This window comes from Balaenoptera musculus, chromosome 12 (assembly GCF_009873245.2).
Source record: "Balaenoptera musculus isolate JJ_BM4_2016_0621 chromosome 12, mBalMus1.pri.v3, whole genome shotgun sequence".
Classification (NCBI taxonomy): Eukaryota; Metazoa; Chordata; class Mammalia; order Artiodactyla; family Balaenopteridae; genus Balaenoptera; species Balaenoptera musculus.
The window spans coordinates 77,408,894-77,436,637 of NC_045796.1; positions in this window are offsets into that span (position 1 = coordinate 77,408,894).

The following is a 27,744-nucleotide window of genomic DNA, read 5'->3' on the forward strand; positions in this document are numbered from 1 at the left end:
TTTCTTGAATTTTATATAAATAGAACCACACAGTATGTAACATTTAGCATTTGACTCTTTTTACTTATAATGTTTTTGAGATTCATCCATGTTGTTGCTGTATTCATATTTTATTCCTTTTTAATGATGAAGAGTTTTCCATAGTATGAATATATCACAATGTCTTTATTCATCTCCCAGTAGATATGGCCATTATGAAATAATGCCCCTGTGAACACTGATGTATGTTCATGTGTGAGCATATTTCACTTCGAAAAATACCTAGAAGTGGGATTGCTAGATTCTATGATAAATATACTATTAATCTTATGAAATACTGCCAATCTGTTTTCAGAAGTTGGTATCTGTATCATTTTGCATTCCCACATCAAGACATAAGAATTACTATTGCTTCCCATCCTCGTAAACACTAGATGTATCAGATATTTTATCTTTATTCTGGCGGGTATGTTGTGATATGTGATTGTGATTTTGATTTGAATTTTTCTGATGAACTGTTATATCGACCATCATTTCATGTGCTTATTTGCCAGCCTTATCTCTTATATTATGAAGTATTCAAATTGTTTGCTCTTTTCAGATTAGGTTGTTCATTTTCTTATTACTGAGTTTTGAAATTTCTTTATATATTCTGCATACAGGTTCTTTATCCAGGATGCATTTTTCTTTCTTTCTTTTTCTTTCTTTTTTTTTTTTGCAAATGAGTTGGAGAGTACACAAGTGGAAACAGAAATACTACTTAAAAGGTAAATGCAGTGGTCAAGGTGAAATATCTTGTGTTTGTCTAAGAAAATGGTTAAGGAGATGAGACGTGAATTGGTTTGAAGGATATTAACAGGTAAAATCAATAGGATTTAGTGATTGGGAATGTGGTCAAAGGGAAGAAGTAATTGTTGAGGATATTTTTAATGCAACAATTTGGATGGTAGCACCCACTCAGCATTGGAGCATGACTGTTTTGGAAGTGGCTGATGGATAGCATAATTATGTTTTGGGACACGTGGAGTTGATATCTTAGTGAAAATGCGAAATGGGCAATTGAATACATATGTCTGGAGCCCAGGTGAGAAGTGGGTATAACATTTGACATATAAAAGAGAACTATTGACATATAAAAGAGTAAATAAATCTTTGATGCAAAAAAAACTAATGCAATGTTTTTATGTATCATATGAGATAGTGGTTCAATTTTAATTTTTTTCAAATGAATAGCTAATTATGCTACTTACTAATATAAAAATAAAATGTACTCATTTACTAAGCCATTCTCTCCCCTTTGAAGTGAAATACCACCCTTATCCTATATGGTACTCCCATGTACTCTGCAATTTTTGTTTTGTTCTGCTAATCAATTAGTCTATCCCTATGCTAATAATAGCCCTTTTGATTATGCTGACTTTATAACATTTCAATATCTGGCAAGGAATCTCATCATGATTTTTCATGTTTGTACATTTCTTAGCTTCTCATAGACATTTATTCTTCCATATAAAATGTAAGATAATTCAATTTTCTAAGACCATAGTGATTTTAACTGAAAATTCATTAAGTGTGTCACAATATGGGCAGAATTGACATATTTGTAAAATTAAATCTTCCCTTGCAAGAACCAGGTATGTTTTTGCATTTGTTCAGCTCTTGATGTAGCCCTTTAATAAGATTTTATAGTTCTTTTTTATAGGCGTTGTACCTTTCTTGTTAAATTTATTTCAAAATATTTTGAATTTTTTATATTATTGTATGTGGCTTATTTTTTCCATTTCTAATTCTATCTGATTATTTCTAGTAAAGAACCACTATTGCTTTTGAAATAGATATTGTTTCTACAGGCTTGTTGCTAAATTCCCTTATAACAGTTTTAAGATAGTCTCCTGGGTTAATATCTAGAATGATGTTTGCTCTTGGTTTTGCATAAGTAGTATTTATCATATTTAGATTGTTTCCTTTTATTCTTATTTTGATTGGAGTTTCAGTAGAAACGGCTGCTGAATTTAATCAAATGCCTTTTCAGCATCTATTAGGAACATTTTAATCCATTAATATACTGTTGTAATAAGTTATGTTATTAAAAGAACTCTCTTATTGAAAGAGTTCCTGACATGAAACTATCTTTGCATCTTGGCAATAAACTATACTAGTTCACCACTGACACACTACTGGACTTTATTTGCTAGTTTTTTTATTAATAATTTTACATCTATATTCTTTTTTTTTTTAAATTAATTAATTTATTTATTTAGTTTTGGCTGTGTTGGGTCTTCGTTTCTGTGCGAGGGCTTTCTCTAGTTGCGGCGAGTGGGGGCCACTCCTCATTGCGGTGCGCGGGCCTCTCACTGTCGCGGTCTCTCTTGTTGCGGAGCACAGGCTCCAGACGCGCAGGCCCAGCAGTTGTGGCTCACGGGCCTAGTTGCTCCGCGGCATGTGGGATCTTCCCAGACCAGGGCGCGAACCCGTGTCCCCTGCATTGGCAGGCAGATTCTCAACCACTGCGCCACCAGGGAAGCCCATACATCTATATTCTTAAGTGAACAATTGGACTATTATTTTTTCTCTTATTATTATTTATCTTTATTGTTAACATTATGCCAGCTTCATAAAATATATTAACAAGCTTGATATCATTTTCTATGATTTGGAATGGTTTAAATAACATTGGAATTATTTATTCTTCAATAATTTTAAACATAATAGATGTACTTATCTTTTGTTTACATAATAAAAGAGCCCCACAGTCAGCTCTTGGTTACACCTGAGAATACATACACTCTAAAAATACTACAAATGGTCGATGTAGAAAAGTAAATGGATGTGTTAAATTAAGTTATATGAACATCAAAAAAGTAACTTAACTCCCCATCTCTTACCCGATGATAATGGCTCAAGGTGTGTAGACTTCCATTCCCCTTCAGAAAATTTCTTACCTTTTCTTTCTCCAATTCTACCCTTACTGATTTTGCTTAGAAAAAAAATCTTTTCCAGAGTGACTCTGGGACTCTTCATTCATAAATATCCACAGGTTTTGCTTAATTGCACCTACTTTTCTTCTCCTCCTCACTGCATCGACTAAAATGTGGCTTTTTCTTTTTTTCTTTTTTTTTTTTTTTTTTTTTTTTTTTTTTGGCCATGCCACATGGCATGTGAGATCTTGGTTTCCTGACCAGGGATTGAACCCGTGTCCCCTGTAGTGGACCTGTGGAGTCTTAACCACTGGACCACCAGGGAAGTCTCAAATGTGGCTTTTTCTTGATAAAAGTTCCTGAAAACTCTTTTTTTCATATCCATACATTATATATATATATATTCATTTTCAGATTCTTTTCCATTATAGGTTATTACAAGATATTGAATATAGTTCCCTGTGCTATACAGGAGGTCCTTGTTGGTTACCTATTTTATATATAGTAGTGTATATATTTTAATCCCAAACTCCTAATTTATTCCTTTCCCCTTTGGTAATCATAAATTTCTTTTCTATGTCTGTGAGTCTATTTTTGTTTTGTAAATAAGTTCATTTATATCATTTTTTTAGATTCCACATGTAAGCAATATCATATGATGTTTGTCTTTCTCTGTCTGACTTACTTCACTTCATATGTTAATCTCTAGGTCCATCCATGTTGCTGCAAATGGCATTATTTCATTCTTTTTTATGGCTGAGTAATATTCCAGTGTATATATGTACCGCATCTTCTTTATCCATTCATCTGTTGATAGACATTTAGGTCGCTTCCATGGCTATTGGAAATAGTGCTGCAATGAACATTGGGGTGCATGTATCTTTTTGACTTAGAGTTTTCCTCAGATATATGCCCAGGAGTGGGATTGCTGGATCATATGGTAACTCTATTTTAGTTTTTAAAGGAACCTCCATACAGTTCTCCACAGTGGCTGCACCAGTTTACACTCCCATCAACAGTGTAGGAGGGTTCATTTTTCTCCACACCCTCTCCAGCAAAAGTTCCTGAAAATTCTTGAAAGGAGAGGCTGTCATTTTCTCATGCTCTCTGTCTCAGCAACAAGTTGTAGGGGTGGACAACCTTCCTAGACTACTAAGTTACCAATCTTGAAGGTCACGCCACAGTTATGCCATTCTCCTCTCCTCATGGTCATTATTATGTCATGGCATCAACTGAGGACATCCCACTAGCTCATGATTTTCTTTTCTTTGTTTGTCTTCAGCATCTTGAGACTATGCAGTGCCCACATTTATGATTCACCAAATCTCTCATCTTACAGTTTCTTAACCCCCTTTCCATCAGCAATGCTCATCTCCTTACACCTCAGCACCCATCTCCATGGCTGCATAATCTCTACCATTATAACAATTTATGTTTATAGAGCACTTTACGCCAAGCACCATTCTAAGAGCTTTATATATATTGGCTCATTCAGTCAACACAGAAATCCTTCAGTGGAGCTTAGTATGTCCTATGAGGAGACTGAGGCACAGAAAAAAACATGACTAACTTGGCTAATATCATATATCACTAGTGAGGGGCAGAGCAGCCACTGAAACCCAAACAACCTGCTCTTAACCATTACATTATACTACCATCTTGATAAGCATAACTCCATGTCTTTTAACCACTTCTACACCAAGAGCCCTGCTAAACTTACCCTTCAACCCACTAAAACATCCAGTTTTTTGTAGAGTCTTTTTCTCTATCAGCTTCCTTCTGGCTTCACTTTCTTCCTTTTTGCATCAAATGCTATTGTCAGTCACTTCAACTCTACTTTCCCAAGCCTCCCTAATTTTTTTAGAGATCTCCTCTTCATACCATGACTTATTTTCCAGGCCCTCATGTGAGCATAATTATTTGTTTTTACTCTCAGGCTGGCAATCATTGCTGTAGAAAATGACAAACTCATGTTAGCTGACTCCAGTATTAATTCATGAGCTACAGACCCAGCTGAGCACTTACCTCTGCTCTGCATTTCTTTCCTTTCTATCTACCCCATTCTCTTTCCCATTCTGTGTAGTAACTTTCCCCTCAGCAACTGCTCGATCATTTTATTTCCCTCAATCTTGCAAGTCACCTTCTCAGCAGAAGACTTAATTTCCAGTATCAGAGGAAGGTAGTAGCCGTCATGAGTAAACTCCTTTAACTTCCTCTTTTCTACCTCCAAATTGTTCTGTATTTTATCCCTCCCTAAACTTTCCTACATGTTTCAGAGGAAGAAGTAGCCCCATTTCTCTCTGACCTCTTAACTTATAACCTTGAATCCATCCTCTGCCTCCTTTGAATTGTGTGCTCATTAAGTAACTAACTTAAATTTGTGTTTTGGTCAGGATCAGCTATGCTATGCTGCAGTAAAAAAAAAAAACCCCTAAGTCCAATGACTTAATAAAAAACTTTTTAAAATGTATTCCTTCCACCAGATCTACTGTGAATCTAGGCAACCCTCCAGGGCAATTGTCTTTGATGTGGTGACTCATGAATTCAGGCAGTTATGATCTTGTGGTTCCTCACATCAACATAAGGCCCCCCCTTCATTTCCATGACAGAGGAAGAGACACTGGAAAATAACACAGGGGCTTTTCACTACCTCAGCCCAGAAGTAACATTAAAATTTTGTTTACAGTGTTTTGGCCTGAACTATTCATATGACCTTGCCTAACAGCAGGGGAGCTGGAAATGGAGTTTTCCTTGTGCACAGGAAGGAAAAAATATGAAACAGATTTGAGGCCCATGTAGAATTGTTTCTTTTACCTTTTGTATTCATCTCTCTGTCTCATTCTGCTGAATCTTTTGCCTCTATCCCAAGTAATGCCAAGTCTAAACCATGTTGAGAAGTGGCCACCCACCGTTTCGTCTGCATACCTTCTCCGATGTATTCCCCGCATTTCAGCCACTCTGCACTGCCTGATGTTACCCACCTGCCCCCTGCATTCACGTGCCTCCTTGTCTCTCCTGTGTGAGTCCACCTTCCATGCATATAGATGCTCCTTCCTGGACTGAGCTTTCCACATCCCTTGCCTCTGCAGCACCCCTGCTCATTCTTCAAAGCCACCCTGAATTGTATCTTCTTTCTGTAGCTTTCCCTAAGTCCTGTAGACAGAAAGAAGGCCCTCATATCTGCAATTTATGAATAACTCTATTTTAACCTACATCATTGTGTATTATAGTTATTTGCATGATCTCTTGAACTTCCGTTGTAACTCTGAGATCATAGTGAGAATAATCATACTTTATTTACCCATATACTCAGCACCTTGCATAGTGGTACCTGGCATATAGAAGGCTTTCAGTAAATGTTTAAATGGCTGAATAAATCAGTGAATAGTAAAATTTCTGAAAACTGATAGGGTGTATGTTGCAATTTTTGAGGTATTATTTATGTTAGAATTGGTTTATTTTTTCAGACAACATAATTATTTATTTTAAAAAATTAGTTGATAGCAGAAGTAGAATGAGGCAAAGAGTTACTAATAGTATTATAATGTATTATTTATGCAACATTAAATAAACATAGCATGACACAAACTACAGACTAGACAAAGTATCCATTTCAAGGAGTTAAAGTACGTCTTGATATTTATGATAAAATGCCTTGCAATAAAGGCTGAGGTGCTCTGGCATATCTCCCATAATTGGTGATTATGTTTACAACATGAGTAACATAGAAGTGAATTTTACTCCTGTATGAAGTATAGATGTTATAAATGAACATGTCCCCTCTAAGATATGATATTAATATTGGAAAAGAGTTGACTAATTAATTAATAATAATAATAAAGCTAACCAAATGTTTAAGGAAAGGTCTTTTTAAGTATTCTGAGGAAAATTATAATTATTAGTCAGTTCTTGTAATTTAAATTTGAAATAGATGATAAGGCTTGGGTTATGAATAAAGCTAAAATATTAGAACATTATTTCAACCATTAATTTTGAGTATTTCTGTAATGCTTATTCACTTGATTATCACATCCTACCACTTTGTTTGAATTGCAGGACAAAAATTATTATCTTCTGACCCTTTCTTTTGTCCTAAATTATAAGCAAATAGACAAGGGGGTCCGGGCCCAATAAAACACCGTTTTTTATTCTGTTTGTTTTTTTTGTTTGTTTGGTTTTTTTCTTTTCTTTTTTTTTTTTTTGTGGCTCGCGGGCTCTAGAGCACAGGCTCAGTAGTTGGGGCACACGGGCTTAGTTGCTCTGCGGCATGTGGGATCTTCCCGGACCAGGGCTCAAACCCGTGTCCCCTGCATTGGCAGGCGGATTCCTAACCACTGCACCACCAGGGAAGCTCTAAAACACCGTTTTATTCATTCACTTATCATAAGTCATGCCATATAGAATTTAGCCAATGTGGCCCTTGCTCTTGTTAGAAAATACTTTTTAAAACTAAGTTTCTTTCGTGTATTAAGTTCATCACAGTCTCCAAAATGGAGACTATTGATTATTAAGCTTCCCCTGCTGCCACCCCTTTTTTGTTAACACATCCTGGTCCAGACTCTGGAACTGGTTGGAGGTAGTTGGGGAAGAGCCAGGAAACAGTCAGGACAGGTGGCTAAGCATGCAAACATTTATCAAGGATTTGCCCTGAAATGGGTGTCAGAAACCAAAAGGATTCAAAGTGAGAAGCTGAAACCAGGGATCAAAGTCAAGCTGAGCCTTAGAAGACAGAGACATTGAAAAGAAAAGAAAAAACAAAGAGCAAGCAAGAGTAGTCTAGGTAACCAAGGTGGTGAGCAAAAAGCACAGTAAGAGAGAGAATCAAGGAGGGGGCAGAGTAGTTAGCTGGGAATGAATTAGGACCAGAAGGATAGTTCAAAGAGCAAGAGTGCTTGTTTAGAATTCTTCTGGACATCTCATTCTGCTTCTACTTTTGTTTATTCCTAATCCCCCCATCCTGGGGTTTTGATCCCAGTCCTTGAAGGCATGAAGAATGGCTTTTGACATTTCAACTTCTACAAGCATTTTCTTTCTCTCCAAGAAAAAGCGCAAAGGTCTTAACATTTCAAACTCCAAAGGTAAAAGCATGCAACTAAGAATTTTTTTTAACACTGAGGAATTGTTTAAAAATTCATAGATGCCTTTTTCCCCCTATATGTTGTTTCAAATTCCATCCTTCAAGAGGAATATATCTATATCTATATATACAAGAGGAATATATATGTGTTTGTGTATATATATATATATATATATGTATATATATACATATATATACACATACATACTTTTTCCCCCCGGAGGGCAGTAACCAAATACTTGTCAATCATTCTGTATGCTCTATTCCATTTCACTTATTCATTCATCTTCTACTAAGTAAGAATGAATGGAAAGTATTCAAGTCAACTCTTTGCCATTTTGTTTATCTTATAAAAGATGATGGTCCGTTAAGAAAAGAACATATAAATCTACACAACTAATGGTCATATCTTGCCATTACTATCCCCCTGGCAAAATGAAGTTTCAGATTCATTTCCAGGAGAAAACTTGGGCCAAGAATTCTTGCATGGTGGAGCCTTCATTTAATCATCCCTCCTTAGATAACAAGGAAAACACAGCCCAGATGGTGTCTGTGAATGCCTGGAGAGAAGTGGGTATCCACTGTTCTCTTGTGTGAGGCTGGCGAATCAAAGTCACAATGATAGCTCCCTTCATCGGGCGCTACTCTGTAAGCAGGCATTGACATGGGCTCTTGTTTAAATCTTCACAATAGGATCCTGACAGGATCCTATTAAATAGGCATTACCATCAACATGATTTAAATGCAAGCAGAGGCTCAGAGAGGTTTTAAAGTTTAGTAAAGGTAACAATGCTAGTGAATGGTGGAATCAGAAGTTAAACCTAGCTCTGCCTCCAAAATTATGATTCTCACCTTAGGCAAGGTATACATTTACTCAGCTTCAGTTTCTTCAAATGTCAAATGGAATTATTAATTTAACACAGATCCTGGCACACAATCCCAGGTTGTCCAGAGATAAGATCTTTGACATGAGTGTGAAGATGACAAAGATACTGGCCTGTCTGTTCCAAGAGTAGGGAGAGCAGTATACTCCAACTGATTTCCTCTCTAAAGAAGCACTACTTCTGTAAGAGGCATTAAGAAGTAGTGGTTAAGAGCACAAAGCTTCCATTTCCTCATCAGTAAAGTGGGGATGGTAACATCTGGCTCAAAGGGTAAATGAGATGATATTTTAAAAGTTTTCAGCCCACAGCTTGCACATAGTAATCAGTCAAACATATTATAAATTATTAACACTATTATTATTATTATTAAAAAGCTATGTATCAATCTTGGATTAGAATTACCAGAAGCAATAATGCTGTTAACAGATTCCAAAAATAGAAAACTCCTAAGTAACTGTAAGTTACTCTCCAAACACAACAGTTTTCATATCCCTAATTTGCTGGAGAATTTTGCTTTGTAGGATCTACCTTTCTAAGTAGAGGCCACCCCAGATGGATGGTGATTTTCACTGACTTGTACTCAAGGCGCTTGATTCTGAAAACATGATTGGCCAGCTTTTGGGGCACCCACACATGTTTGTCTGAAGGAGTAGGGATCTCTGAGCTGAGTCTGGGACCCAAGGATGCCGTGGTTGTCTCGCGTTCCCACTCTTAGCCACTATCAAACTGGACATATTCACAGAGAACCCAAGAACCCACAGCTTTGACCTGGGCATAATTTTGGCCACAGAGCCATTTCACCTAGTGAAGACTTTCTTAAATTGTTAAAGCAAGTTAAATAGAAATAATAGGCAAATGATTTGATTGTAATATATTAAGAACCAACGTAGGCATTGTTTTTTTTTATAATTTAGACTAGGTGAGCATACCCAAAGTAGAAATGTAAAATACAGCTTGAAATATATTTCTGATCTTTCCAGGGCTGTGAACCTCCATAGGTAAACCAAATAACTGCTGAATCAAATGATCCATTGTTCAGAACTGTGTTATCACAGAGTGAAAGTCCAGATCACATTGTACATCCACATTTAATAGTGGAACTTCATGGCTTTAATGAATAAGCAAAAGTGAAATATTTTACTACTTCCATGAAACATTCAAATATCATACTCCTACTCAAATTATTTATTATTATAATGATGCTTTTTATAAAGATCAAGTATGAGTAACCTGAAAAAAAAACTTAAGCTGTTTCTAAGGGCATAACATTTAGAAACAACATATGGTTCTTGTAGTCAAGAATAGGTTCCTTAAATTAGCCAAAGACATTCACAGAGAGATGAGTTGTAGGAAATAGGATCGTGGGCAAGAGGAAAAAAATTGTCATCTCTCTTCCCTCTGCTCTTCGTCTTCTTTGCCTGGCTGAATGTGGTTTTCATTTTCTACCCAATTCTGAATGTAAAAATAAAACAAGTGTAAGTCTCATAATGCAAGGTCTTTGAATGCACTCACCTTTTGTTTAGTTACTATTTTAAATGTTATTAAAATAGAAGAATACACTATATCATAAAATGTAAATATTGCATTCATTCATTCAATCAGCATGCATGGATGCCTTCTCTGTGCCCAGGGCTGGGCTCTAAGGGGCAGCACCTATTATCTAGTCACTGTTACAATCCAGATCAGGGGAGAAGGCCAACCTAACCTGGCTCCTTTTATTCTCATGTTCTCAACTCTTTTCAGTATAGATAGGATCATGGAACTTATTTGCTGAAAATCCCTCCATGGCTTCCCTGTCAGTAGAATAAAATCCAGACTGATTACTCTGTTTCATACAGTCCTGTACGATCATGCCTCTGCCTCTCCAGTGTCAGCTCTTGTCTGAATCATCTACTGGCATTCCTTCAGCCTCTCACACTTATTTGCCTTGCTTTTTCCCATCATAGGGCTTTATACATATCTCTCCTCTATCTGGAGCACTCACACAGACCACACACACACACACCCCCCCCATCACTATCTCCTTTTCATTCTTCAGACTTTAACTTAAATATCACCTCCTGGAGAAACTTTCCCTGAAACTCATATGTAAAATAAGTCACTTTCTCATGCTTTCTCTTATTCCCTATTGTTTCCTTCATTGCAGTTTACTGCAATTTATATTGCTTACTTACACATTTTTATGTGTGTTTCATATATGTGTGTGTGTGTGTGTATATATATATATATATATATATATATATATATATATATATAAAAGCAGTTTTAAGTTCACAGCAAAATTGGGAGGAAGGTACAGAGATTTCCCTTGTGCCCCCTGTCCCCACACATGCACAGCCTCCCCATTATCAATATCTCCCACCATCCACGGTGAGACATTTGTTATAATTGATGAACCTACACTGACACATCATAATCACCCCAAAGTCCATAGTTTACATTAGAGTTCACTCTTGGTGTTGTACATACTTGTTCATTTATCCTGGTATGTTTCTCCCACTAGACTATACATTACATGAGGGCAGGGACAGTAAGTAGTGTAATACCTGGATCATAGTAGATGTTCAATAAATTTTGTTGAATGAATGACTATTGAATGAATAAAACAGGAAATAATTGCAGGGTAGCATTTACACAAGCATATGACAGTATAGTAATAATTCTAGATGTACATTCTAGGAAAAGCTTGGTGACAAAAGAATGGAATTTACAGTAAGATCTTTTAGTAGAAGTGAACTAATCTAGCTTGGTAGGTCACATGTTTCCAGGAGAATTTTCTTCACTGAGTTCCATAAAATGAAAAGGAAGATCCTTCACAACCACCATCCTGCTCCCTCTGAATATGCAAAGTACGGCGGTAGTCTTGGCTCTGGTCAAGGAACTTCAGGCAGGGCTTGTTACATATGAGGAGGAAATGGAAATTTTCCTTGGGTGACTCAAGTGGTATACCAGTTGACTAGAACCTAGAACTCAGGTCTCCTTCCAGTTCCTTCCTGCCCCACTCCCACCACAAACCCTGAGCAAATCATAGAAAATTCACAGACATTTATCTATAGCCTTTCTCATATTTATTATTTCTTCTTTCAACCTAAAATGATTTCCAGGTATTTGTAACAGGGTGTCTTCTGTATAACCAGGAGGAGGAGGAGATAAGGTTTTTGCTTATACATTGTGCATTTTTTTAAACAATCAGAATTGTATTCTTATCCATCAGTGAGATCACCTGCTTTAAAATCTTGGTGCCACTGGGGAGAACTGAATACATTGACTTCAGACCCACTTCTGAACTACACATTCCTCTCTCTATCATGTTGGCAAAAGTTTTAAAAGTGGAAGCATCTGTGTACTTATCTTAAATCCTTACATTTCATTCAACTAAACTATTATTTTACAGCTCTAACACACTTAAACTACACACTGTCGCACATTATTTGTCCTACATGCTAACAAAATTCTTTTGTCATGGTTAGAAATTTCCCAGTAATCACAATTTTAATTCTAAATCTTGGAAGTAGGTAGGTAACACAGTTATAATACTTAAAAAAAAAAATCAGTTGAGTTAACTTAGTTATTTGCCTCATACAAGGTTGAATTAGGCCATGTGGAAAGTTCCTTTGCATAATCTCTTCAGGACTTTGCATTTAGTTATTTCCAAGCTAGTGTAAAAAAAACTTCTAATTTTAAAGGAATTGTAGACATAAATTTATTATTTTTCCCTTTGGAGAACTTGCTGATAAAAATTGGGTTGCTTTACTATTTAAATCTCATTATAGCAGTGGTCAGAAGTTCCAATAACAACTCTCCCCAAGGATCTGAGGTTTGGCATCCACTGATTCACTCTCTTTTTAACTCATTTCCATGTAAGGAATATGGGCTCATTCGCTTCACAAACCTAATAATTATATAAGCATAATGCTTCTCTGTATGTATCACATGATTAATGGGAAAAGAAATCATTCCATATCAAATATGTATTAAGAATCTACTGTGCGTCAACTATTATGGCAGATGTGGAAGGATCAGAATCAACCTGGGAAGGGAAATCAGAATCAAGAAGGGAAAACAGAAATGAAAACATCATTTCAATGCAGAGCGAACTACAAGGGAAGGATGTACAGGGTGGCACAAAGATCTGCTTAAGGGAAGTTGGGGAGGTTTCCTAGAGAAAACATTTAAACTGGGGTTGGAAGTAAAAGTAAGAATTTGCCTGGTGGATTAGGGTTGGAGAGTGGGTAGGAAGAAATCAGGAGGATTCATTCCATATCCAGCAGAGGAAACGTTAAAATAAATGTGTAGGGACATGAAATGATGTGGTGCACAAGCTCAGCTTGGAAGAAACAACAAGTTTAAACGTTAGAATAGTTAGTTAGGCAACAAATATTTATTGGGTGCTTACTAAATGTCAAGCACCTTGCTTAATTTTGGGGATTCCAGAAGTGACTCAGACAGACCCTCAAAGAGATGATAGGTTAGCCCAGAAGATTAATATTAAACAAATGATTTCAAGTGTGTTATGTGCTTCAGAGAAGAAGTAAGTATAGGATGCTAGGATAGAATACTGCTAAGTCTGGAAGGATAATAATCTTGACATACCAACAAATGTTGTTCCTTTCCCTCCTGTTTGCCCATCTTTGCTTTCTTCCATAAATGCCTCCTTTTCCTCCAAATCCAATTCAGGTAGCTAGTTTTGTTGCCTAAGAATAACATTTTGACAGTATGGAGAAAAGAAATAATCTCTGTGGCTTTTCCTGGCTTTGCTATCAATGGTATAATAATTTAAAGTCATGGAAGTGGGTGATTCACCTAGAAGGGACAAAGGGTATAGAGTGAATATAGGATGGTGCCTAGCATGCTTCTTTGAGAAGCACACAAAGGAATTTGTGAAAGAGCTAACAGACATAAGAGTAAAAACAGACAGTAAGAGAGAGAGTAGGCGAGTTAGGTGGAGAGGTAGGCAAGGCTCAGCTCAAGAAGGATCATGTAAATAATATGAGTTTTGTTCGAAATGGCTCTCCCTCAACAGTTCCTTGGTCACCCCTTCTCTATGGCCAAACCTATTATATTCCTTTTGCCACTTCTGTATGTACATTTCAGAAACTCCCTTTATTTCCTCTTTGTTCCACACCCTCTGCCATGGGGCAACACTTCTCTTACCCACACTCAAGTGGCCACTGTGGCTTACTCAGCAACCTTTACTGTGAATAATGTAGGATCACTAAAAGGTCTACTTTTCCCCACTCCTTTTTTTTTTCCTGTTAAACATTTTTGTTAGTTTTACTGAAGTTCAATTTATGTAAATAAAATCCACCGAGTCTATATTTCAGTGAGGTTGGACAGTTGGATATAGTAGTGTAATCACAACCACAATTATGATATAAAACTTTCCATCACCATGAAAAGTTATTGCATGCTCCCTCTGTGGTTAATTCCTTCCCCCCACCTCTCGAAAAATATTGATCACTTTGCTGACTCTATAGTTTGGCCTTTTCTAGAATTTCATGCAATAGAATAATACAGTTTGTAGTCTTTTGTGTGTGACTTCTTTCACTAACTGTAATGCTTTGTAGAATCATCGATGTTGTTGCATATATCAGTACTGTGCCTCTTTGTTGTTGAGCAGTAGTCCAAAATATAGATATATCACAATCTGTTCATTCATTCACAAGCTGATGGTATTTGATTATTTCCAGTTTGAGGCTACTATGAATAAAACTTCTATAAACAGTCTTATACAAGTCTTTATGAAGATGTGTGCTCATTTCTCTTGGGTAAATCTCTAGGAGTGAAACTTCTGATTCATATGGATGTATAATAGGAGTAGTAAGAGTATATATATCCTTGCCTTGTTTCCAAACAGGAAAAAAGCATGTAGCCTTTCACCATGAAGTATTATTAGCTGTAGGGTTTTTTGTAGTTGCCCTTTATAAGACGGAGGAAATTTCCTTTAATTCCTAATTTTCGGGGAACTTTATAATGACTGGGTGTTTAATTTTGTCAAATGCTTTTGTCTTCATCTAGTAAGAAGGTCATATCATTTTTCTTTTTAGTTGCTTAATACAGTGAATTACATTGATTGATTTTCTAATGCTGAACTAACCTTGCATTCCTAAGAAAAACTACACTTGGTCCTGATGCATTGTCTTTTTATATATGTATATAACTGTATTCAATTTGCTAATACTGTGATGAGGATTTTTTGCATCTATATCCTTGAGAGATAACCGGTTTGTATTTTTCCCCCTTGTTATGTCTTTGTCACATTTTGTTACCAGGATAATGCTGCTAGCCTTGTAAAATAGGTTAGAAAGTGTTCCCTCTTCTCCATTTTTTGGAAGAAGTTGTATAGAGTTTGTATTATTTCATCTGTAAATACTTGATATAAATTGACAGTGAAGTCACCTGGGCCTGGAGTTTTCTTTATGTGCAGGTTTTTAGCTATAAATTCATTTTCTTTAATAAACACTGGCTATTCCAGTTATTTATATCTTCATGAGAAAACTTAGATATTTTGTGTCTTCCAAGGAATTTGTCCATTTCATCTAAGTTCCCTAATTGATAGGCATAAAATTGTTCATAGGTACTTGTTATACTTTTAATATAGGTAGGATCTGTATGTGTCCATTTTCATATTCCTGATATTGTTAGTTTTGTCTTTTCTCTCTTCTTGATCAGCCTGGCTAGAGAAGTTAATCAATTTTATTAATTTTTCCAAAGAATCAGCTTTTGCCTTCATTGACTTTTTAAATTGTTTTTCTGTTTTCTATTTTATTAATTTTTGCTGTTAAGCATATTATTTCCTTTCTTTTACTTGCTTTGGGTTAAATTCGCTCTTCTCTTACTATTTTCTCAGGTTGAAAGCTTAGATCATTGATTTAAGAACTTACCTCATTTCTAATAAGAACATTTAATGCTATAAATTTCCCTTTAAACACTGCTTTCACTAGGTTCCACAAATCTTGATATGTTGTATGTTCACTTACATTCAGTACAAAATATTTACTAATTCCCTTTGTGACTTTCTCTTTGACTGATATTTATAAGTATTCTGTGTAAGTTTCAGGTACATGAGAATTTTCCAGATAGCTTTCTTTTACTGGTTTTTAGCTTAATTCCATTGTGGTTAGAGATCATATTTTGCATGATTTCAATTCTTTTAAATATACTGAGGCTGTTTTATCACCTAAAATATGCTCTATTTTGGTGAATGTTCCATGTGCACTTGAAAAGAGTTTGTGTTCTGCTGTTTGGGGATGGAGTGCTCTAAAAATGTCGATTAAGTCAAGTTGGTTAGTAGTGTTGTTCAGGTCTTCTATATCTTGAGTGATTCACTCTCTAATTTTTCTATCAGTTACTGAGAAAAGATTGTTTAAATGTCTAACTATAATTGCAGTTTTGTCTGTTTCTCCTTTCAGTTATATCACTTTTTGCTCTATGCATTTGAAGCTGTTATTAGTAAACTGGCTCCTTATCATTATGTAATGTCTATTTTGCTTTTTTTTTTAAATTGGAGTATAATTGCTTTACAATGTTGTGTTAGTTTCTGCTGTACAATGAAGTGAATCAGCTATATGTATACCTATATCCCCTCCCTCTTGGACCTCCTTCCCCCACCATATCCCACCCATCTAGGTTGTCACAGAGCATCCAGCTGAGCCTCCTGTGCTTTATAGCATGTTCCCACCAGCTATCTATTTTACGCATGGTAGTGTATATATGTCAACCCTAATCTCCCAATTCGTCCCGCCCTCCCCTTCCCCACCGTGTCCACATGTCCGTTCTCCACGTCTACATCTCTATTCCTGCCCTGCAAATACGTTCATCTGTACCATTTTTCAGATGCCACATATATGCGTTAGTAGACGATATTTGTTTTTCTCTTTCTGGCTTTCTTCACTCTGTATGACAGATTCTAGTGTAGTAAATTCAGCTCCTTTTGACCAGTTTTTTTCATAGTATATTTTTCCATTCTTTTAGGGTTTTTTTCATCCTTTTATGTTTTAACTTACCTATGTGTTTATATTTAAAGTGGGTTTCTTGTAAATAGCATTTAGTCAAGTCTTGCTTTCTAATCTAATTAGAAAAATCTCTGTCTTTCAACATGTGTAGTTAATTGGAACTGCACTGTCCAGTAAGGTAGCTCCCAGCCACATGTGGCTTTGAAGAACTTGACATACTGCTGGTCTGAATTGAGATGTAAGTGTAAAATACACATGGAATTTTACAAAACAGAATGTAAAATATCTCATGAATAATTCTTATATTGATTATATGTTGAAATAATATTGGGTGGGCCAAAAAGTGCCTTTTAAGTAAAAATAAAAGACACATTTTTCATTTTCACTGAGAACTTTATTGAACAATGTATTCATCCTTTTGTTCCACTACCTTCTGCCATTTTCCAGTCAACTTCATAATTCCATCTTCCCAAAACTTTTTATCTTTTTGAGCAAAGAACTGTTCCAGGTGCCTTTTACAGTCTTCCAGGGAATGGAAATTTTTTCCATTAAGAGAATTTTGTAAAGACTGAAATAAATGGAAAACCGAAGGTGCAATGTCTGGTGAATATGGTGGATGAATCAGAACTTCCCAGCCAAGCTGTAATGGTTTTTGCCTGGTCATCAAAGAAACATGCGGTCTTGTGTTATCCTGTTGGAAGATTATGCATTTTCTGTTGACTAATTCTGGACGCTTTTTGTCGAGTGCTGCTTTCAGTTGGTCTAACTGGGAGCAGTACTTGTTGGAATTAGTCGTATGGTTTTCTGGAAGGAGCTCATAATAGAGGACTCCCTTCCAATCCCACCATATACACAACATCACCTTTGGATGAAGACCGGCCTTTGGTGTGGTTGGTGGTAGTTCATTTTGCTTGCCCCGTGATCTCTTCCATTCCATATTACTGTACAGTATCCACTTTTCATCACCCATCAACATTTGTTTTAAAAATGGAATATTTTCATTACGTTTAAGTAGAGAATCACATATGGAAATATAGTCAGGAAGGTTTTTTTCGCTTAACTTATGTGGAACCCAAACATCAAAGCAATGAACATAACCAAACTGGTGCAAATGATTTTCAATGCTTGATTTGGATATTTTGTGTATGTCGGTGATCTCCCTTGTGGCATAACATTGATTGTTCTCAATTAACGTCTCGATTTGATCGCTATCAACTTCAGCTGGTCAACCTGACTGTGGCGCATCATCCAGCGAGAAATCTCCAGCATGAAACTTCGCAAACCACTTTTGACATGTTCGATTAGTCACAGCACCTTCTCCATACACTGCACAAATCTTTTTTTGAGTTTCAGTTGCGTTTTTACCTTTCTTGAAATAATAAAGCATAATATGCCAAAAATGTTGCTTTTTTTTCTTCCCTCTTCAATATTAAAATGGCTACACAAAAATTCACCAAATTTTGATGTCTTTTTTTAAATGCATGCTGATATGACAGCTGTCACATACAATCTAACAAAATTGTTTTGAATGAAGTTAAAGACAACTAAGTGCTACTAGAGCCATCTTACGGAAAAAATCAAATGAACCTTCTGGCCAACCCAATATTTTGCATAGATTCTGTTAAATATATTATTAAAATTAACCTCATCTGTTTCTTTTTCTTTTTTTAACATGGCTACCAGAAAAATTTTAAATTACATACCTTGCTCACATTATAGTTCTATTGGACTACACAGGTTTAGACCACTTTTATTTAATTGTTAGTATGATTTTATTAAAATCTACCATCTTGCTCTTTGGTTTCTATTTGTTACTTTTTCCCTTTTTCTTCTCTTTCTCTGCCTGCTTTTGAATTAATTTACTATTTCATTTTTATACATTACTGACTTATTACTTATAATTTTTTAAAGTTTTAGTGGTTTCCCTAGGGTTACATTGTAGTATATTTAATGTACATTGTAGTACATTTTTTATTTACCATAGGCTACCTTTAAATTATGTTATACTCTAGAAAAATGGTAGAGATGAACTTATTTGCAAAGCAGAAATAGAGTCACAGATATAGAGAACAAACTTATGGTTACCAAGTGGGGAAGGGGAGGTGGGATGAATTGGGAGATTGGGACTGACATATATACACTACTATACATAAAATAGATAACTAATGAGAACTTACTGTATAGCACAGGGAACTCAATGTTCTGTGGTGACCTAAATGGGAAGGAAATCTAAAAAGGAGTGGATATATGTATATGTATGACTGATTCACTTTGCTGTACAGCAAGAAACTAACACAACATTGTAAAGCAACTATACTCCAATAAAAATTAATAAAAAAGATTGTTATACTTCTTTTATATAGTATAAGAAGCTTATAACAAGATACTTCCAATTCCTTCCTCTCTTCTTTTATGTTATTTTTGTCATACATTACACCTTTACATCTGCTGTAAACTCATAATACTTTGCTTCTATTTTTGCTTTAACAGTCAATAATTTCTTAATGCAATTTAAAATGGGGAAGTGTCTTATACTAACTTCATTTTAACTGCTTTTGGAGCTCCCCGTTTCTTTGCATAGGTGTAGGTTTTTGCATGGTATCATTTTCCTTCTACGTGAAAATTTTCCTATAACATTTCTTATAGCACAAGTCTGTTGGTAATCATTTCATTCAGCTTTCACCTTTTATGAAAAAAATCTTTATTTTGCTTTATTTTTGAAAGTTTTTTTTAGTAAATATCCTGGGTTGACAGTTTTTTCCTTCATTACTTTAAAGATGTCAATCCACTGTCTTCTGGCTTGCATAATTTCTGATGTAAAATCTGCTTTAATTATCATCTCTGTTCCCTGTATGTGTGTTTTATCTCTCGATACCCTCAAAACTGTTTCTTTATTTTCAGTTTATGCACTTTAAACATGATGGGTGTAGGGCGTTCATTTTTTGCATACTTTGGAATTTTTTTGGTATGCTGTGAGATTCTTGGATCTATGTTTGTCTTCTTTCATTAATTTTGGGTGTTATCTTTTCCAAGATGTAATTTGTACCATTATCCCATTCTCTTCCTTCTGCAATTCCAGTTACACATATGTTAAACCATTTTTATATTGCCCCACAGCTCTTGGATGTTTTGTTATGTTTTTTCCACTCTTTTTTTTTCTCTTTGTGTTTTAGTCTGGATGATTTTTATTCAACTATTTTCAAGTTCACTGATTATTTCCTGTATCAAGTTAAGTGAGGAGCACATTGAAGGCATTCTCCATCTCTGTTGCTTTTTAAAAACTTCTAGCATTTTATTAGGCTCTTTTTTGTGGTTTGCACCTCTGCTAAAATTCCCCTTTTGCTCATGTATGTTGCCCACCTTTCCAAGTAGGACCTTTAATTTCATAGTAGTTATTTTAAATTCCCTGCATGATTTCCAACGTCTACAATATCTCTGAGTCTGATTCTATTAATTGCTTTGTCTTTTACTAGTAGATTGCCTTTTCTTAACTTTTTATGTGTCTGATAATTTTTACTGAATACTAGACAGTGTATGTAGAACAGTAGAAATTGAGGTAGATACTATTTATACAGTTGACCCTTGAAAAACAAGGGAATTAGGGGTGCCAACCCTCCATGCAGTTGAAAATCTACGTATAACTTTACAGTTGGCCCTCCATATCTGCAGTTCTGCATTCATGGATTCAACCAACTGCAGACTGTGTAATACTGTAGGATTTGCTATTGAAAAAATTCCACATGAAAGTGGACCTGTACAGTTCAAACCCATATTGTTCAAGGGCCAACTGTACATGGAAATAGGCACACTTCTTATTCTATAAGACCATGAATTTTGGATGTTGAGTCAATCTAGTCAGAAGTTGAACTGGGTTTTGGTTTTGTTGTTTCTATGATAACAATTCTCCACTGGTTTCAGTTTCCTCTAGCCTTACCTTGAGATTAGGGTGTGTTTTTTTGTTTTTGTTTTTCCAATGTCCCTGAAATATTCTCAGCTTTTGGGCTTTCCTTTGCAACTATGCCACATTGGAGATCTTTCTCCACAATGTTGCCTACTCCCCAGTGGTAGCCTTCTATTGTTTATTATTCAGTGTTTGCTGTTTAATACTGGGGAGAGGGCAGGAAGTTTCTCTGTTGTCCTGGTGTAGCTCAGTCTTAGTTCAGCTCTGTGTGCCTGGGTCTTTGTGGTGGGGCTTTCTCATGATCCTGTCCCTCTTCCTCATGACAGCCAAACTCTGCCTTGTGTCCTTAGGGGGTCTTTTTCAGGAGTTTCCAGATTCCCGTGCCCACTCCTCCACCCACCAGCAATAAGACACTCCTAATGGTATTGATTGATCTAGGATCTGTGTCTAGGACTGTTTCCTGCCCCTCTCTTATAATTAGAGAATATTTTTCTTTTACCCATTCACCAGCCACAGTGGCACTTCAGATGTGTCTTGGAAGTATCAGTGTTTGCTGCTTCTACTTCCTTGACATAGGCTCTTATTTCATAGGGGTAGAGGGTGCAGGAGGTGCTTTGTACCTTTTCCACAGCTGCTCCCAAACCCCTTCAGTGATCCTGTACCAGTGAAGGAAGCTCGTTCTGGTCTCTTGTCCTGCCCACAGTCTTTCTTGTGAGCACCCAGTGGGAACCCATGGAAAAGGGTTTGTGAGTAGGTGCAGACTCCCCTTGTGTTTGTGGCTCCCAAGTATCCGTACTGTCATGCTAGGCCACACTCAGCCTTTTTATCAAGTTCTTACATTTTTAGCTGAATTCATCTTACATGCTCCTATGGTCCATATCGTCTCTTTTTCCTATGCTATGCCGTAGATAAACCAGTTCTCATGTTCTCTCTCTCCTTGGAGAGCCCTGTCTGATTTTGTATTTCAGACCTCATGGTTGCTCTGTGATCTCAGCTCTCTGATGGATTCAAGAAAACATGTGAATTTGTAACTCATTATTACAACTTTTTCTCATTATTATGGTAGAAACAGCACTCTTTCCAACTTTCTATATACTAAGAGAAAGCAGAAGTTTTCTTCATTATTAAAAGATTTTTTCTGGGTATAGAAATATAGGTTAAAATCTTTTGTTTTCTTTTGGTTTCGTTTATTTGATGAAGTTCCTCCATTATCTTCTGGCCTGCATGGTTTCTGATTAGAAGTCTGCTGTCATTTTTATCTTCATTTTTTGAATGCAATGTGTCCTTTATCTCTGGATGCTTTTGAAATATTTATCTTATCACTGACTTTTAGTAATTTGATTATAATGTGTCCTGATGTGCTTTTCTTCATGTTTATGCTGATTGAGGCTCATTGAGATTCCTGGATCTCTGGATGTATAATTTTCATCAGAGTTGGAGAAATTGTGGCCATTGTTTTCTAAAATATGTTTTCTGTTTTGCCCTTTCTTTCTGGTACTCCAATTATACATATATTATTAGATTGTTTGATATTGTCACATGGCTCATTAATCTTATGTTTATTAAAAATTTTTTTTCTTTCTCTTTATTTCATTTTAGATAGTTTCTCTTGCTGTGTCATCAAGTTCACTAGTCTTTTTTTCTGCAGTGTGTAAGTACTATTAATCTCATCCAGTTACTTTTCATTTCAGATCATGTATTTTTTCATACCTAGAAATTCAAATTGTTTTTCTTTAATACCTTCCATATCGCTCATCTTCATGTTCATATTTTCTTTACCTTCTTAAACAGATAGCATATGTTCATAATAGCTGCTTAAACATCCTTGTCAGTCAATTCTACTATCTTCTCATCTCTGGGTCTGTATCTACTGATTGATTTTTCTCCTGGTTATGGGTTGCATTTTCTGCTTCTTTGCATGTTTGGAAATATTTGATTGGATGCTGACAGTACTAATTTCTACATTGTTAGATGCTGAATTTTGTAGTACTCAAATATTGCTGGACTTTGTTGCTTGAAATCAGATTGATCCTTTAAAGATTTGCTTTTAAGCTTTGTGAAGCAGTCTAGGCTAATGTGTTCCCATTACTGAGGCATCTTCTTTCTGAGGACTCTACTTAATGCCCATATATTAGGAGGTTGTTTCACTCTGGCTAGTTAGAACACAAACTATTGCCTGCCTGTGTGAGCTTAAGGACTGTTTAGCCTATTCCTTCCTTAGAGTATTTTTCTTCAGTCTCAGACAGTTCCTTTCATATATTCACAGATCAGTATTCAGCCTTAAGACTTGTGGGGAACCCTTGAAAGATCTCTGTAGCTACCTCCCCACCAAAAAAGTTCTCCAATCTCCTTGGCATTTTTCTCCACAAATTCTAGCCACTTTCATCTCTGGACTCTAAACTGTGTCTCTTCAACTGAGCAAGGCTGCCAGGCTGTCTCTCACTCTTTCCAGGCAGTTAGCTGGGGCAATCAAAGGACTCACTTTAATAGTCTGCCTTCTCTTAGGGATCAATGTCCTGCACTGCCTGTTGTCTAAATGTCTAAAAATTGTTTTTTCAGTTTCTAATTGTTTAAAGTGGATATTAACATACTCTTTTGCTCTATCATGTCTAGAAGTGGATGTAGCCAACTTAAAGGCATAGAGAACATGGGAAAATGTATAGTTAAGTCACTCTGGTGGGCAAATAAAGTATTAATTGGAGGAGAGTGAGACTAGGGACCAAATCAGGTTAAGATGCTAGTAGTCCAAACAACAGACAGCAAAAGTATGAATTCTTGGCAGCAGACATTGGTAGGGGTAAGAAGTGATGGATATAATAATTATTTAGAGTAATGGGGTGTAGTGACTGGTTGAATCTGGGAAAATCAAATGAGATAATGAACACAGAATCATTTTCAAACATCCATTGAAACATTTATTGAATAACTATTGTATGCCCAGCACTATGGTAGGTTAAAGACTAAAAATATAAACAAGACATAGTACCTGGGCTAAAAGAATTAACAGACTTATAAATATAGCTGTAAAAACAATACAGGAACTGCCATAATGAAAGTACAAACAAGGTACTGTATTACATAAATAATGGAGCAAAAACAGCTAAAGGGAGTCAAGGAAACACTTAAAGAAGAGGTATATTTGAGGCAGTTCTTAAAAAGTAGGTGAAAGTTTTTCAGGCAGATAAGGAAGGAAAGAACATTGCAGGAAAAGAATAATAAAAGCATAGTGATTTCCAAGAACAAAATCAATTTCACTGTGAATGGAGTGCAGAATATGCTGGATAGGGACTTCCTGGGTGGCACAGTGGTTAAGAATCCACCTGCCAATGCAGGGGACATGAGTTCGAGCCCTGGTCCGGGAAGATCCCACATGCTGCAGAGCAACTAAGCCCTTGCACCACAACTACTGAGCCTGTGCTCTAGAGCCTGTGAACCACAACTACTGAGCCTGCATGCCACAACTACTGAAGCCTGCGTGCCACAACTACTGAAGCCTGCGTGCCACAACTACTGAAGCCCACACGCCTAGAGCCTGTGCTCCGCAACAAGAGAAGCCACCACAACGAGAAGCCCACGCACCACAACAAAGAGTAGCTCCCGCTTGCTGCAACTAGAGAAAGGCCGTGTGCAGCAATGAAGACCCAATGCAGCCAAAAATAAATAAAATAAATAAATTTTTAAAAAAAAGAATATGCTGGATAATCAAGGTATATAAATATCAAAGTATAATATAAAAGCAAGATATTATTATTGTATCTTCAAGGATTGATTCTCTAGACATATATGCCATGTGAAATATATAAATAACTTTTGGTGATGCCATGGTACTCAAAGTAGCCTCGGTGTCATTATATACATAGAACAGAAAAAAATCAATATTTATGCCTGCTTCCAATCCAGGATACAACAAATGCAATTACTTAAAATGTCTGCATGCATGTACCAAAATAATGTTCAGACAATCCATGCACTTTAAAAGAAATAGAAATAAATATTTGAAATGGCTCTAAGGCGTAAAGAAAATTTTATATAGCATTCATATTTTTAAAGTTCCCTCTATGTAGGCGAATGCCATTGGCAATCATTGCTACACATCAAAATAATGTTCTTTTTGTTATATGCCTCCGTATCCCTAAGAAACATGCAGAGCACCTTCTTGATACTTCAGCTTTAAGCATTCTGATGTTAATTTTGACTTAATCTACCTGTTGGAGTTCTCATCTTCAAGTGTGCCTCTTGTTCTCCAGTCAAGACCCTCTCTTTAATCCTCTCCAGAAAATAAACCTCCAGTCTGTTGCCATGTAGGAGAAGGTTAATCACCTGCAGTGCAGAGTGGTGAGAGTGCTCTGGGTGTAACTGTCTCTCAAGCAGACTCTCATCCAGTCTGTTGTTGCCCAGCACTTACCTCCTCTATCAGAGGTGCCAGACACCAATTCCTGTGCCTTGGGGCGGGGGGGGGTGGCGGGGGGGTGGTGGGGGGCGGGGCTGGGGGATTCTGAGTCCTCCTAAATCAGGCTGCCTCTTGGCTTCTCCCTACAGCAGCCTCAGCTCTCCTGGGTCTAATAAGTTAGTTGCCATTCATCTGTCTTCTTTCAGCTTACCATATTCTGGTGCTATTGTTTTACTCTTGTTCTCTTTGTCCTTGTGGGTTTATAGCTTCTTTTTAAAAATCCATTTACCATCACTGTAGTGGTCTTAAGGAGGGAGCTGAAAAATGCATGTGCTCAATACTTCCTCTTTCACGGGAAGTCCTTCAGCTCATTGTTTTTTAGTATTATATGTGTGTTTTTTTTTGTAATGCACATAATATATTTGTACAATAATACATATATCATTTATAAATAAAAATCTACTATCTCATTGCTTAATTTCAATTATATTTTCTTCTTCTTACTGATAATGGTATGAGATAAAAGTTTGAAGACCACTGCTCTGCTTGGCCTCTAAATGGTGGAGTCCTCCAGGATTCAGAGCTTGGCATTTTCCTCTTTTTGTGTTCCTACTCCCCCAGGTGATCTTACCTAGTCCAAATGTCAGTGACTCCAAAATGTATATGTTTAGCCTTGACCTCTGCATTCAGCTCCAGAAATCCAGATGCCATTTAATATCCTCACCTGTACATCTAATACGTACCTCAAATTTAACATCCAAATCAAAGATCTTGATTGCCACAACCCCACACCCTCCGCAGACTGCACCTTGCCCAGGCCACCAGATATTCAGTCAAAAATTTGTATTAAATATCTATAGATTCCAGAGCCTGAGAATACGACACTAAACCAAACTGAAAAGAATGCCATCATGCAGCTTACCTCCTCCAGGTTGCAGGTGTGGAGGAAGGAGGAGGAGACAACAAAAAATTTTTAAGTAAATATGTATCTTGTGTTTCTGTTTACTTACATTTATCTAGGTTAAGTGCTATTGAGAAAAATAAAGCTAAGCAAGCAGAATGGATAGTCTTGTGTGTGTGTCTTCTGTTATCTCTTCTTTCCAGCTTCCAAAATGTTGTCATTAATGTCGTCTCTTTTGCTCTTTTTGTCTTTGTGACTCCATGGGCTTATAATACAGTCATTAACTGCTATTTAGTGGAGTTTGAAGAACATGCTGAAGGAAATGCATGTGTTCAATCCTCCATCTTCACTTAGAAGATTCAGAGTGTAAAGGGAATATATTTATGAGAAAATGATATTCAAGCCGAAACCTGAAAGCAGTGAGGAAGTAAGCCATGTAGCCATCTAAAAAAAGAGCATTCCAGATGGAGGCAGTTGCAAGTGAGAAAGGTCCTAACGTGGGAGTGTGCTTAATGTGCTCAAGGAACAGCAAGGAACCTACTGTTGCCGGAGCAGAATTGAGAGGTAGGATGGAGAGGGAAGACGATTAGCGAAGGAGGGTAGAGAGATGGCAAGGGGCCGGATCATTTATTGGAGGCCGTGGTATGAATTCTGAATTTTATTCAGAATGAAGTGGGAAGGCCTTGGATGATTTTAAGCAGACATTATTAAATTATGTTTTAAATAAATCACTGTGGCTGCTGTACAATATCTTGTGGGGAGATGAAGGCAGAAACAGAGACATCAATTAGGAGTGTATCGGCAAGAGATGATAATGACTTGAGCTAGAATGTTGGCCATTTTTGTGGTGAGAAGTGGTAGGATTCTGGATATGCTTTGAAGTTAGAGCCAACAGAATTTTACTGCTGGATTGGGCAACAGAAGAGTCAAGCATATTCCAAGGTTTTTGACTTGAACAAATGGAATTATAATGTCACTGAAATGGAGATGGCTATAGGTGGAAAAAATATTTGGGAGGTGGAGGTCAGGGGGACAGGAGCTCAGTTGGACATGTTAAATTGGAGATAAATCTTATACAACCAAATGGTGATGTCAAGTGGCTGCTGGATATACCGGTATAGGGTTTGAGGGAGCAGTCAGGTGGAAGATACTGATTAAGGCTCATCAGTGTATGAATAGTATGTAAAGCCACAAGATTTGATTAGATCAACAAGGGAGGGAGTATGGATAGGAAAAGTGAAGAGCTTCAACGATTGAGATCTGACGGGTTCCCCATTTACTGACTGTGAAGGTGAGAAAGAACTCATTGAGGAGACAGAGGAAAGAGTGGACAGTGAGACAGGAGAACGAAGAAAGGATGGTGCCTGGAGGAAAAATGAAGGTGTTTCAAGAAGCGAGTAATGGACTCTGTTAAATCTGCTAAGAAGTTTCATAATATGAAGTCTGAAAAATGATCATTTGATGAACAGTGTGGAGGTTACTGATGACCCTGACAAGGATAATTTCAGTGGACCTGAGGGAGTGGAAGCTTAAGTAGAGTGCTGCAGATGCTGACTGACGACACAGGAGAGACAGGTGTTACCTTTTGGAGCAATGCTCATAATTAGTCAAGAAAGACGGGATCCAGAGTTTAAATGGAGATGGTGGGCTTAGGTGGAAAACCAGACAGTTCATCCATGGTAGTTGGAGGAAGGGCAGAAAGGGTCATTTTAAGTAGGTTGGCAGATGTATCCAGAGGC